The sequence below is a fragment of the Podarcis gaigeae genome (assembly GCF_964106915.1).
Source record: "Podarcis gaigeae genome assembly, chromosome: 3".
In the NCBI taxonomy this organism is placed as follows: Eukaryota; Metazoa; Chordata; class Lepidosauria; order Squamata; family Lacertidae; genus Podarcis; species Podarcis gaigeae.
The window spans coordinates 101,509,931-101,524,759 of NC_139680.1; the positions used below are offsets into that span (position 1 = coordinate 101,509,931).

The 14,829-nt window shown below is 46.0% G+C and overlaps 1 long non-coding RNA gene across 1 annotated transcript in view; it reads right to left on the reverse strand.

Annotated features, from left to right (window-relative positions):
* The window catches only part of LOC310842165, a 39,485-nt gene extending 24,928 nt beyond the window's left edge, over window positions 1-14,557 (reverse strand). The window contains exon 1 of the long non-coding RNA XR_014562952.1: window positions 14,357-14,557. This is a non-coding gene — a long non-coding RNA (uncharacterized lncRNA). The remainder of the gene's footprint in view (window positions 1-14,356) is intronic.
* Between the last annotated feature and the right edge of the window lie 272 nt (window positions 14,558-14,829).

Genomic DNA, 14,829 nt, shown 5'->3' on the forward strand with positions numbered 1-14,829 from the left:
TTTTTTTTGTTTTAACAGTGCTCTCCTCACTTTTGACTCGCAGTAATTGGCTTGCAGAAGTGTCCTTTCTCCAACAGCCAAGGTAGAACATTGTTAGCTTGGCTAGTAGGCATTGATCTCTTCAGCTATCCCATTATAGATGGGGAGGATACTGGCAGAATAAAAGCTGAACAAGAGGAGAAAGTTACTTGGGCCTCTCTATGTGAATAAAGCTGGTAGGGGGAGAAACACGGCCTATCCAACAGAAGTGTGTGGGGTCCTTAGCTCAGTAGCAGAGCACATGCTTTGAGAGCAAAAGCTCCCAGATTCAATCCCAGGTATCTGCAGTCAAAATCACTGCCAGTTTTGGACAAAAGTTCTGCTCAATATTATGTTCATATGCCATATAATTTGCCTTCCTGTGTTGCACATTTATGATCTGATCCCAACAAACAAGCGAAATGGAAGTTGTGAAACATTCCAAATACATGGTAGCTGCAAGTTGACCCTCTTGGTCTGGGATTTGGAGAACAGTAGAGTGAAGTGCCACCTGTAAGAAGAGCCCGGCTGGATAAGTGCAAAGGTTAAGACTCACAGAGCTCCTGTATTCCTAGAGAAGACAGGTCTGTGTGATGTCATATCCCCTACTTCCTGTGGTGGGAAATAGGACAAGGGATCTTAATCTTTTCTCCTTCCTCCTTGCCTCAGTCTCTCTCTTCCTTTCAAGCCAGTAATGTGAGCAGACGTACATGCCTGGGCTCTGCTTAGAGCTCAGGCTCTATTTTGGAAACTAATTTTGTAACCAATCAGTATTTTTACCTGCATATTTGCTGCCTAAATTGAAATGTAAGTAGATCTTTTTCTTTCTTTTTTTTACTAAAAAGTGGTTCATTCTTAGTAAAGGGGACAGAGAAGTGAAAGATCAGCTGACCACAAATAATTGCCTAATTCTTATCTTCCAGTAAGTTGCCAAAGCACAGAAGTATTTTTATTCTGCTATAAAGCAGTTCACAGTCTGTTTACTCTCAAATTTCTCACACACAAAGGGACAGGAAATTTAAATTTACAGATTTAATCTTCAATCAATCTCCATCATTGATGAGGCCTAATACCTGCATAATACCTAAAAGACAGCTGAAACCCATAAGTGAAAAAGGCAGGGAATTGTTGTTGTTGTTGTTGTTGTTGTTATCTCTTACCATTTTGTGCCTTAAGACACTTCCCTGGCCAGCCTTACCAGATGCAGCTTGTGCATCCTGTCCCACTGCTTTGCTTATCATCCAGTCTGATGAAGAGGTCTGGAGAACTCAAAAACATGACTAATGTTTTGTAATATTTTGGCTGATCTAAGAGAGGCAATGGAGTTGTCTATTAGGGCATGTGAGGCACTGTCCCAACCACCTCTGCCTTCCCTCATCCATCTCCCACCTATCTACCTTCTTAATAAGCAGCCCAGAGGGGGCTGGCACTACCTGTCAGGTTCCTCTTCCTTAGGCTCAGTTGCCCTTGTAGACATCAACAGGGAGGAGGAAGGGGTGGGAACTAGAATTAGTTGGCTTGGCTCTGCCTACTATTTGGGCTCCTTGCATTTGGCCCCACTGCATTCTCAGTGGGCACCAGCCACTACTGAATAAAGGCATTGCGTTCATGAGAATGTTGTCATTTCTTATTCTTGTATCTTGTATCTCATTAATCTACTGGCAAAAGTATTAAACTGACTTCTATAGTGTATTCTATGAGGGCCAAAGACCCTTCCCAACAAAAACACCTTGCTCTGGGGCACTCTACAAATTAAGACCACAATCCTGTTCAATTTTTTCTGGGAGTAAGCTCCATTGAACCCCATTTTAGAATTTAACTGGATACTGGATCCAGCTTTTCATTAAAATCCCTGATAGTCCCTCCTTGATTCTCCTTGTGCAAGCAGCTCAACCCTACCTGAATAGGGCTTTTCCATTAAGGGGAGATAGATTAAGAAGGAGGTCTGCATGGATTTCAGCTGCTGGACAAAAAGATGCTGCTCATTATGAAGTTAGTGCTGCTGCTTTCAGTAAAAAAAATGTGGTATCGGTGTGCTTCTTGAACCTAAATGCAGTAAGCAGAAATAAATTATGTTGGAAAATTAATGGATGAAAAGCTGGGAGCAGATCCTGCTGAATATGTGTTTAATAAGGGGCTAAGCCAGGGATGGCTAACCTGGTAATCTCTAGGTATTGTTGTTGCACTACAACTCCCATTGTCCATAACCATCTGCAGTAATGGCTGGGGCTATTGGGAGCCGGCCTCCAAGTACATGTGGAGTACCATATGGGTGAAATAATCAGTCTTGGTTAACTGACGCAAAAGAAAGGGGGGGATTTGCCCTGCCAGACTTGAAACTTTATTATGAATCAGCAGCTTTCTGCTGGTTGAAGGACTGGCTGCTTCTTGAGAACACAGACATTTTAGATTTGGAAGGTTTTAATAATCTTTTTGGGTGGCATGCATATCTGTGGTATGACAAGGTTAAGGTTCATAAAGGTTTTAAAATCCATATTGTCAGGAAAGCATTGTATAATGTTTGGATTAAATATAAAGATTTGTTGGAGAACAAAACTCCAAGGTGGCTGTCACCAATGGAGGCAAAGGCATTGAAAAAACTTAACATGGAGTCTAAATGGCCAAAATATTGTGAAATCCTAGAACAGGGGGTGACAAGTGGAAATTGAAGAGTTTTGAGAATCTAAAAGATAAAGTGCGAGATTGGCTTCACTATTATCAAATAATGGAGGTTTACAAGCAGGATAGGAAAATTGGTTTCCAGGTGGAGAAGTCAAAATTGGAAACAGAATTGCTAGAATCCAATACTAAGAATTTGTCAAAAATGTATAACTTGCTGTTGAAATGGAATACGCAAGATGAAATGGTTTAATCAGCTATGATTAAGTGGGCGCAAGATATTGGTCATAACATCATGTTTGCGGACTGGGAAAGGTTGTGGACCACCGGTATGAAATTTACGGCATGTAATGCCTTGAGAGAGAATATTATGAAAATGATATATAGGTGGTACATGACCCCAGTCAAGCTTGCAAAAATTTACCACTTACCAGATAATAGATGTTGGAAATGTAAAGAAAATGAAGGTACATTCTTTCACCTCTGGTGGACATGCCCAAGGATCAGGGCTTTCTGGGAAATGATATATAATGAAATGAAAAAGGTATTTAAGTATACCTTCTTGAAGAAACTAGAGGCCTTTCTCCTGGGTATGGTTAGCCATGTGGTGTTAAAGAAGGATAGAACTTTGTTTTTGTATGCCACAACAGCAGCAAGGATCCTTATTGCAAAGTATTGGAAGACCAGATCTACCCACTTTGGAAGAATGGCAGATGAAAATGACAGACTATATGGGACTGGCGGAGATGACGGGCAGAATCCGTGACCAGGAGAAGGAGACAGTGGAAGAAGATTGGAAGAAATTTAAAGACTATCTTAATAAATACTATAAGATTAATGAATGCTAGATAGACAGGGGTTTAAAAATAATGTGGTTTTCAGAGACCTTGACTAAGAAAAGGAATGCAATTAGTAAAAAACTCCTGGGAAATAAGGGAATGGATTTGCTGATTGGATAATGAAATTAGGATACAAAACGGGGAGGTATGAGGAAGTCAGGGAAAATAGGTTGAGAAAATAAGATTTGAAATTATACCTTTTGTTTTGTCTTTGTTTGTTGGTTTTGTTTTTATTGTTGTCTGTATTGGTATTTGTATGTTTGTATTGGAAATTTTAAATAAATATCATTTTAAAAAAAAGAAAAAGAAATAATCAGTCTTGGTTCTTGTTCTGAATGGGACTATTTTCTGTGTAAGTGCATCCTATGTTACTTAGAACTAAATGTCATTCACCATAGGCCTGCTTGAATAGTGTTCAACAGCCCAATCCTAGGTACCCAGAAGTACTCAGAATAAGGAAGTTATTAACAAGTCCTTAACAGGGTTTTCCCCCAAGTAAGGGTGTATAGAGTCGCAGGAACCTAACTCTAATCTGAAAGGTTCCAAGACACAATGCCTTCAGACCTGGAACATCTTATTTCTTTTCTTGAAGTCCCAGCTGCTGTATCTGCTGCTCTTCAACAAGTATTCTGAGTGAGTAAATGTTGTTTTTAGCTTTTGCAAGACTTTGTGTGGTTATTGCTTTAAAGGGGGAAATACCAGGAGAATCTACTATGCGTTAGAGCATCCTGGATTACTTAAACTAAAAGGCTAAAACTAGTCTAGCAAAGCTTCCTTATTTCAAGCTGTCTTCTCTGGATATCGATTTCTGATATCTAGTCTTGTGTGATACCAGACATAATATGGGTTCCTCTGTATACAAAATCTACACAGCTGTACTTCCAAACTCCAATTTTACATTTACTTAAATAGCTACGTGTAAGAGTATGTCATGCAGGCAATCTATAGATATGTGTACAGGCAGAAAGAATTGTGTGTGCATGTAGGGGCATGTTACATCATACACCTGTGCAAATACCTGTAAAATTAAATTTTGGGCATAAGCACGGCCGGTTTATGGAAATTGTTACACATGCAGTATATATATGTTAGACTACATGCGTGTGAGTCTAAGCATACTTAACATGCATGCCAACTCAGAAGTAAGCTGTGCTGACTTCAATGGAACTTCTCCTCAGGGTAGCAAACTCATAGGGTTGCACTTTTACGTGAGAGTAACTCCAGTCAAATCCATTGGGACTGAAACATCTAGAAGTGTGTCGGAAATCGCTTAAAGGATCCCTGCATGTTTTGCGAATGGTGAACACCAAGACAGGAGAAGAGACCACATGTGAAAGTGGTCCAAAAATGCTGTTTGCTCTTGTCAATTTGTCTATAGTCTCCCACATACACCTACTTAGACAGGAAAGAGATAAGCCCTCTGAGTGAGTTGGATGAGACTGAATCTCCCCAGGTTCCCAGCTTCACCCTCCAGCCTTGAGCATCCTTCCCTGGAAAGTCCCTGGAGATTAAGAACAGAAGAGGAGCTTGTTAGATCAGGCTCAGCATCCTTTTCCTACAGAAGCCAGCTGGGTGCCTCTGGGATATAGGAGCCAACTCCAAGGGGGCCACCCCCCCCCAAAGTTGATGAGTATTGCCATTCAAATGGTATGTGTGCACCACGTCATATGATTGATTATGTGGGGCGGGGCTTATCTGGCTCCCCCCAATATTTTATTCAAGTTGGTACCCCTGCTCTGGGAAATCTGCAAGCGGGACCCCAGCTCCTGCACTTTCCAGCACCTGTTACTCAGAAGAAGCACAGCCCTGGTGGCCCCTAGCTAGGGCTGTTAACTTCTGAATGGACCCGCACGCTCCTGCTGTACGATCTCTCTGTCGCGCGCGGGTCCGTGCCTCTTGTCTGCCTCAAAAGCTGCCTGCCACCATCGATGTGTGCAAGGCAAAGGCACACTGAAATAACTATTGGTGCGCCCTGGGGGATAATGGCCTTTTGCAAAGAAAGGAAACAGCCAGATCGCTTCCGAAAGATTCAACCTGCCCCTTCTCTGGCTTGGATCTGGGGTGAGGAAGAAGGTGGATCGATGGAGATGGAGGTGAAAGCTCCTATGGATTTCCGGATACCCTGGAGGGAAAAATGGGGAGGGGGGAGGAGGTTCCTATGGAAGGCAGGGGAGCTGTTATTGTGTCTCCCACCAAGCATCCATTGCTCAGTCAAACGGGCCAAGCCAAAGTGCACGTGTGAAACGCAACTTTCGTCCTCTCCTTCTCCTCCTCTCTCCCCTGCACCCCGCTCCCCGTCATCCCTCGATTCTGCGTTTTGTTTGGCTCTCCCCCCCCCCCGCCCCAAACTTTGTCTTCTCTGCTGACTGAGCTCCTCGTATTAAGCCGCTCCGTCTCCTTTCTCGGCGACTGCTAAGAAGTCAAGAGCGATTCTCGCAGCCCCTGGCCTTTCATGCCCCCAGCCTGTTTGTTAGCCCGCTGAGGCCCGCCTTAAAAAGTTTATAGCAGAGGAGCAGGAGCGTCACGAAAGACACTCAGTCCTCCCAGGGGTCCGTGCATGGTACTTTGTGGTTCTTTTGGAAGGAAGGAAGGAAGGAAGGAAGGAAGGAAGGAAGGAAGGAAGGAAGGAAGGAAGGAAGGAAGGAAGGAAGGAAGGAAGGAAGTTGGAGGGGGTTACCCAATAAATAGATTAAATCCATCTCCCTAGATTCGAATTGCTGTATTTTATGGCTGCCTAACTGCATTCGGATGATCTATTTGTCTCCCTATTTACATGCTGAAGCTGATTCAGTCACGCTCAGAGAAGAAGACCCTCTGAAACCAACGTCCCGTCAAACCAGTCTCTCTTAAGTCCATTGCTTTCAATGGGTCCTTCTCCGAGCGTGACCTGTTTCGCAGTCAACCCGTGTATTCTTCTCAGATAGGAATTATCAGGGTTGCGGTCCCCCCCCCGCCCCCCTGAATTCATAGCGACTAATTTGTAATGAAATCGGAGCCTCCTCTTCTGTTTATCTAGATCAGTGTCTCGGGAGCGCTTTTTTTCATTTGAAACTCAAAGAAGATTGCACCTGATTTTCCGGCCCAAGCCTATTTGTTGAATCCAAACAGGGATTGTGGGCTGCGCCTCTTGATGCAACATTCTCTGAAGCACCTTTCAGCGGCTCACAACTTTTAAATACCTTTCTTTCCTTTGACTGCTTTAGAAGGCGTAAGAGGGAGAGAGAAATTCCTGGAGATATTTCCTCTTCATATATGAAATTCCCCTCCCCACCGTTCTCTTTCCTTAAGGAAAAAAATATCCAATTTCCCTGCGCTCTTTCTCTCACTCCCTTGCTGATGATGTGCACACATCTTTTTAAAAAACGAATAGAGTACAGAGCAATTAGCGGTTTCAGAAGACAGAATTGAAATTTCACAGAAATGCACCTTTAACTGGGAATGCGTGTGTATGTGATTGTTTAGGACCTTTGATAAAGACGCATGCCGTGTGCACAGCGAGAGCAATGCTTTTGCTACATGCAGGGTGCGATCCGTGTCATATTGTTATGATTATCACCGGATCCACAAGCAGACTCGTGACTTCCCTTGCTCTCAACAGATTTCTCGGGAGAAAATTATACCACTAAAAGCAATGGCATCTCAGATCGGTTTAGAGCCTGCTACTTTATATATATATATATATATATAGAGAGAGAGAGAGAGAGAGAGAGAGAGAGAGAGAGAGAGAGAGAGAGAGAGAGAGTGGAACAGTTTTTTGGAGTTTGGAGTGTGTAGACATGCACATGTATCAATTATCTCTATCGTACAGATATAAATCAGGCACACAAACACGCCTTTTCTTGTTTTTCCCCCTATTTTATTTTAACCTAATATTCTCAGTAATCTAGCCTGACTGAACTAATATGTGTGGGCATATGGATCCTGAATTTAAAATGCATGTATATTAATATCACATCCTCAACATATTGACTTTGAAGCATAAGGGACTCCTGATTATAAAAAACGGAACTCATTTACTGACCAGCAAGACTGCCTAGGGCAGTATCTTTATGCCTGAAATTTCCCCTACGTTTCATGAATGGTCATTTCCCTGACACAGCCGAAGATGATCAGCGTTCTCTTTGGGGAGTTTTGTCAAATATTTGTTTAGTCCTGAGTAAGAGCCTTACAAAAGTTTCCCAGTAATCCAGGACCGAGCTTGATCCGCTAAACGGGGGTGTGCGGTGTCAAGTGAATGGCAATTTACATGATAAAGAGGGCAGCCCATTTTGTTCAGGGTGGAACTGTTACTCCTGGGCCGTCGTCAGCGAGAATTTGAACACTTTTAGGAAGAAATCATCATCATCAATTGATCATGCGTCACCCAGTTTCCTTCTCCCCAAATCCTTGCATGTGCTAGGAGTGTTAAGATTTTGAAGAACCTTGGACGCTCCTTGACAGCGAGCCAAAGTGAATCACGAGTCATCCCCATTTACTTCAATGGAAGAACTTAGCCAATATTCATGCCTTTTCCTTTGAAATCAATGGGACTGAAAAGTGCTTTCCTTTGGCTGAGTCCTGACCTGAGGTGGTGGTAGCGGCGGCGGTTGTTTTATTATTTAAACATAATAATAAAATGTTTATTTTCAATTTTCGTGGGAACACTAGTTTATATATGGGGATAGCAAAGCCATGCTTTCACCCGCTGCGTCAGAAGCTCCAGTGCTTGTGAAAGATCGCAGTGACATCCACAACTCACTTCAGCCGATGTCAATTGATTCTGTAACACAGTGACCGTCTCAGCTTAAATGTGCTGTAGCAGGAGAGAGGTGTATGGAGGCATTATCTTGGCTGGCAGGGTTACTTGCAATTTGGAAGATATTTTCATTTAGTTTCGACCTTCCACAGCACTGCTGATTAAAATAAATACAGAGATGGTGCGGAGAGAGGCGACACACCTGCGTGCTCATCGCGTTATTCCGGCGCCCTCCAAGAAATTCACACATTACAGCGTGGTGTCTGCGTGGAGTTCAGTGCGGAATCCACCCCACTCTAGAGCGGTTATATTGGCTTGTGTAGACCTATCTTGAATAATTTCACATACACACAAGCACTAACTTCAGCCACACTTTGGAACCTTCCTTTGAAATATCTTGCAGTTACGGGACTTGCCACGATCCCGAAACTCCTTACTCCGAAGCAGATTGATTAGCATTTATACTGTACGGCGCCTCCCCGGTGCTCCGACATAACAGCGGCATTCTGTGTGCGCTTAAGGGGTGTCCCTCCTAGTGAAATCAACATGACTTACTTCGGAGTAAGGGTTTATGGCGTCGGGGCAACCCGTATTTGCAAAAGCTTCTCAAATCCGCACTTGCCCTCTTCTCTCTGCCTGGGGACTGTTCTCTTTTCGTAAAGCTTTCTGGTGGAGGAAACAAAAAAAGCAGCTGATTTTAAGCGGGGTGTCAGGAGGGGTGCGTGTGGAGGTTTAAGCACTGCACTCTTGTTCTGGGCCTTGATTGATCCGCTGTCGGTACCACCCCCACCCCCGGGGTGGAAATGTTTATGTTACCTTTTTGCCAATCTGTCTAGTTCTTCCACCAGTCTTTCAGGATTGTACTTTTCTTGCGTTGGAAAGCTTTGGGGAGACGGCTTAGAGGCCAAGCTGCGCTTATATAGAACACGGACAACTTGCCTGCCAAAGCGCTCTTGGGTTTGTTTGCAGAGCCTGGTTGTGCCTAGGTGAAATGGGATGGGCGAGCCAGGTGGACAAGTTAAGGAACAACCCCCCCCCCCAAAAAAAAATCACACTCGCCATGCTTGCAAGGACCAAAGGGGAACTGCAGTTCAGCCTCTGGACTCTGTTGGTTCGCCGCCACCACCGCCCTTTCTCTTCACAGACATGAAACGCGGATATGGAAATCAATATATAGACAGTACGGAGGGCAGATAATGGACCAGGATCGGCGGATGTAATAATCTGCATTTAGAGCTTGCTATTGTTTGAATCGAGCTCTCCCCGCTCTCTCTCACACACCCCATTAGCACTTGCGGCTTTTCTGATATTTGTGGTAGTTGCTTTATATTCTTGTTGTACTTTGGCAAATCCAAGGCCCTAAATCCCCCCCCCAAAACAAACATACACCCAGACCCGCGAGCTCCCACCCCCAGTTTGGGGGTACTTTCGGGCGAGGAAGAGAATGGCTGGCATTTAATTGGCGCTGCCCTCTTCTAGTGGCTTGGAGCTCCTCTGTGCTTTGTTACTTTTGGGGAGGTGTGTGTATTAGAGGAAGGGGGGAGCCGAGGGGGAGGAGGAAATCAGGCTAATCAAACCTTTTGTCATGGCCAAATTCCCCCCTCGGGGTCTTTCCAAATATTTGTTTGAATAATTTACCTCCAGAATAGAAAAAAATACTAATTGATTTTAAAGGGCGGCGCGCCCGCCCCTTCGGAGAAAAGCGAAAACGCAGCGCAAAGACTCTTTAACTGCTGCAAAGTTCCCTTACGGAATGTTGGAGCCCCGGATTTAAAGGGGCCACGTCCCGTTTCTTTGGCCGACGCAGCAGGCGCCACGCGACGGCCCCGTCCCCCTAAGGGTGCTGGTCCCAATCCAGGGAAGGTGGGTTCAATCTTTTTTGGGGGGAGTTGGGGAGATCAGTCCCTTCGAAATGTAGGGTGGGGTATTTCTGCCTCGTCTCACCCGTGACGCAATATGGCCTGGCGGCCGCCCTGCCTTAAACTCCAGTGTACCTACTTAACAAACGCACTTCTGATTTAAAGTGGCTAAGCTTGGGTCGGAATTCCCACTGAAAAGAAAAGCCAGGGGTGGCGTCGGGGCTAGAGACAAGCGCTGCCTACGGAGATGGTGGGTTCAAATCTCTGCTCAGCGATGACGCGCTTCGGGGCAGGCACCCTCTGCGCCTGAGCCTACCTCACAGGGTCGTTGTGAGGGCCAAATTGCACTGCCAGTCACGGATTGCTTTAGACGGATCGGGCCCACCGAGCGTCGTCTCCCACCCCCCTCCCCGAGACCCCAGAGCTGCGTAAACGTTCCTCTTCGACGGCGCAGAAGGCAGGAGGTGGCGTTGGTTGGATGAGGTGGGAGCCGGCAGCCCAGGGTAGTTGTAGTCGAGAGCAGGGCGGCGAGGGCGGAGGGGCTGCAGGTTCAGCGCCTGCTCCCCGCTTCCAATTCAGGGCCGGGTTTTGATGCGATTCATTAGAAGTAACGAGTTGACATTAGGTAAATCGGCATTGAGGGAGCTTTTCTTCCAGTGTATGGCGAAGCTTCATTACAGCCATCACTAACAAGGCGTGCAATCGCTCTGATTGGGCAGCCTTCTTCCAACGGCGGGGCCTCGAGCAGGATGCCCCCCTAATGAGGGTCACTGCCAGAGATTGATAAGATATTCAGGGTCCCCCCCCCCTCCTCCCTTCTCCTCCTCGCGCCAGGAATTTGGGAATTAAAAGAGAGAGAGAACAATTTGGATGGAAATCGTAGTACTCTGGTTTTTCTTGTTTAGTTCTTGTTTGGAAATCCGGAGGAAAGTGGAGAATCGGACTTCAGCCATGCCTGTGCTTTGCCTGCGCTCTCTCGGCGTCTTCCTTTTCAGGCCTGTGGACGGAAGAAACTTCTCTGGGCTGCCAGACCTTGTGCGTCTTTCCTTGGGCTTGCTGAGCGCGGAAGGGCTTGTTTCTGTTTAAAACCCAGCGTAGGATCCGGCTAACACCGTCCCCTACGTTCTTGCATGGGAACGTTAACATTTGTCCTCCTCCCTGATGGCTAAATCATGCGGCGGCTATCAGTCCCAACGGCCTGGCTGGCCCTTGTCAGCCCTTGCCAAGAAGCCTGAGCGTGTCTTCTACTTAACATAGCTAAATTACAGCTTCTAAATTAGATTACGGATCTCCCTTGCACCGATTGGTGCGGCCTGATCCGGAGCCACTCAGAAGTAGAGCCCCGCTGTACCTGGTGATATTTACTACCGAGGATGCGTATAACAATAGCATCCTTAAAGTACGTTTTCTTTGGAGTAAGCAATAGGTACTGTCTTCCAGTAACTGTAACTATTCTTTAAAGTTTACGCCTGCACTGATATATGCACGCACGCGTGTGTGTATGTTCAATAACAAAATTTAACGATATTCAAGACCGTGCAGGGAAACGATTTCCAGGTTATGGCTGCAGTTTGAAACACAGTGACTTAGGAGATCAGTTCCACCGGACTCAGTGGGATTTACACAATCAGGATTTTGCCCGCAGGACTGGGCACCATTTTCTGATCCTAAACACATGGGACCATAACCCAGTGGGCAGGTGAAGCTCGATCCCAGGATTGTTTACTCGGGAGTAAGTGCCACTGAGACCAATGCTGCTCCCCCCCCCACGTATAATGGGACTGTAGCCTGAAGCCAGTTTAAGTTCCACTGAAATAATTGGGCCGCTCCTAACTCTAAATTGAAGCCATAGGGTGCGGATAAGTCTACAATTTTATATACACTTACCTGGGCGTAATTACAAGTAAATAAGGATCAACACTTACTTTGGAGTAGCTTCGTTTGCATAAGATCAGTCTGAGCGCCTGACTGTTAGTCACTTGGGACTGAATTTCTAAGTGCCTGCATTTAATCAGGGGGTATTGTTACTTGAGATACAGTCCTCTGAAATGTGCGTGAATTATTGCGAAGCATAAATTGTTTGGGATCCCGAGTAACCGGGGAAAACTGCAAACCTTCAGACAAGCAAACCCAAGGTCCCCGTGGGGGAAAGTTGGGTGGGTGGTTGAAAATAGTGCAGAAATCGGAAGACTTGAAGCAAAAGACATTCCACCTGGAATTAGAGTGCCCTTGTCAGGAACTGGAAAAAAAAGAACTACCCGGACAAACTACCCGGAGAGAGGGTTCGTTTTCGAGTCAGAGAAACAGGATTTGCTACCAGAGCCACCTTTTTGAAAACGAGAGCTCTGAATTCCTGCAACAAACTCATTGCAAGGGAGTTGGAGAGCGCTGCTTTAGAAACGCAACTATTCCTTTTAACAGAAGAGCAACTTTTTCCTCCGCACAGAATTTATTGGCTTCAAAACTAGGCATACACACACGTTTTGCATTCTTCCTAACCGAAACCAATTCGGTTTCTTTGTCACTCTGAATAGCACAGTCCTACACGTTTGTCTGCTTAGAAGAAAACCTCCCTGGATTCAACCACTAGATAAAAGAGTTTAAGGCTGCAGCCTTAACGTCGATATTACCAGCAGAAAAGAAATACTGAAATATATATATATAAAGTTTCCCCTTGAACCTTTGGAGGTGGCTTTGAGCCAGTTAATACAAACTTATCCCCACCAGCCCCCCCCCGCCAGAGTCCTTTGCCTTCGGTTTTTACACCCGCGTGCACAACACACCCTTCACATCAACCGGATTGAATTACAGCTGCCGAGTGGGTCAAACTTAAGAGGACGTCTAACATATGTATTCGTTTCTTATTTATTCTGAAATGGGGAAGGGAGCCTTCTTCTTTTTAAGGATATAATTGCACCAGGACATAATCACTGCTTGCTATTAGGTAATTCAATGAAAACCCTGTTGTTGTTGTTGTTGTTGTTGTTGTTGTTGTTGTTGTTGTTGTTGTGTCTAGGGGTGTGTGTGTAATTGTGACTGATCTGAGTTTTCCTTTCCTTTTCCATTTATTCCGGTTTCCCTTTCTTAATTCTTCCCAACACTTTTTTAATTTCCAAAGGAAGCCTAGAATTGTACTTTAGCACACAATCTGAACACACACATAAAAGCAGGGGAGAGAATCTGACCCGCCTGGTAGGTCGTTCCGGACAGAATCAGGATTAAAGGAAGGTGGGGGCTGCAGGAAAGAGGGATAAACTGGGAAGCACAAAAGAAAGCAATCCCGCAGACAAGGAGAGACACCCCCCCCCCATCCCTCAGTTATTACATTTGAACCAAAGGAGCTTGGAGTCCCAAGACAAGGCGCGTTGGAGATGCTAAGTGTTAAGATGACGCTTTCAGGATCCGCACTTATGGTATCACGCTCCATTCACACAAATGAGATTTGCCTCTCGGTGGCGCGGGATGGCATCCACCGAGTTGCCCAAAGAGAGACTGGATTTTACAGCAAACACGCGCAAGAGGGGCGCCGCCTCCTCCCCAGACCCTGGACGACCGGGAAGGAAGCCCCATTGAATTCAAAGGGACTGACTTCCGAGGAAGACAATTACTTGGGAACCCGCTTCCCTCAAATTAGGTGCTCCAGGTAGTTCCAGCACTGGGGAAATCGTCTCCGGGATCTAAATGCTGAAACAACCCCTTCCAAACGAGTGATGAGGTGGAAGAGCGGTCAGAGACGGTTCCCCCCCCCCCACTCAGCGCGCCCCGCCATCCTGTCCAAAGCACGTTATTTGGGAAGCAAGCCCCACTGATCTCTCCCGGGGAATTGACTTCTGTTCCTCTTAGCCTGTTCAAAATGAGGGTGCAAAATGCCCTTTGGTGAAAGGGATTGGGGGGGCGGGCAAATAAATGCAGAGCCCCAAGGAAGGAGCAAGCGTGTCGAAGAAAAGACAAGCAGGCTGCGAGCAGAGGCGTTGTACCCGTTACGACCTCTCTCCTCTCTCTCTCTCTCTCTCTCTCTCTCTCCCTCCCTCCCTCCCTCCCTCCCTTCTCCTCCCCTCCCGGGCTCCTTAGCAAAGATGGGGATCGAACTCCATCCCCGAGTTCTTAAGCCATCGGGTCACGGAAGTGAGATGCGGGGTGGGGGTGGGAATGGATCTTTAAAAAGAAAGAAAACATAACCCTGAACAAGCAAAAAAAAAAGCAGCAGCTTTTCCAGTGGGACCTGAACGTATGAATTAAAACAAAAACAAAAACACAACCATCCCCCCAAACAAACCGCCACTTACAGGATCCGGAAAGGATTTTCAAGGTCAGCATGGCTTGCTGTCTTTGGCCCGGGTGAAGAGGCGGAAGAGCGGACGGCTCGGCTGCTGGGATCTTTCCTCCGATCACTCTTTCTCTTTTCACCTCCTCCTCCTCCTCCTTCCTTTCTGTCTGTCTCTTTCTCTCGCTCGCTCGCTCGCTCTCCGGCTCCAGCGGCTCTCAGGCTCAGCAGTTTGCTTGCAAAAAAAAAAAAAGGAAAAAAATCGCCTTTCCCCCCCCCCCCTCTCTCTCTCTCTCTCTCTCTCTCTCTCTCTCTCTCTTTCTTTTCCGGGGGCTCTGTGTTCGCCAATTCCATTGACAGTTTTCAGCCAGCAGCTGCAGTCATTAAAAGGCATTTACACCCTGGCCTCCTCCGTACAAAGATAGCGCGCCAACAATTATCTGCTTGTACGTTTAAGGACAGGAGAATGTGTCCCTAACAGGCTTAGGCGAGGGG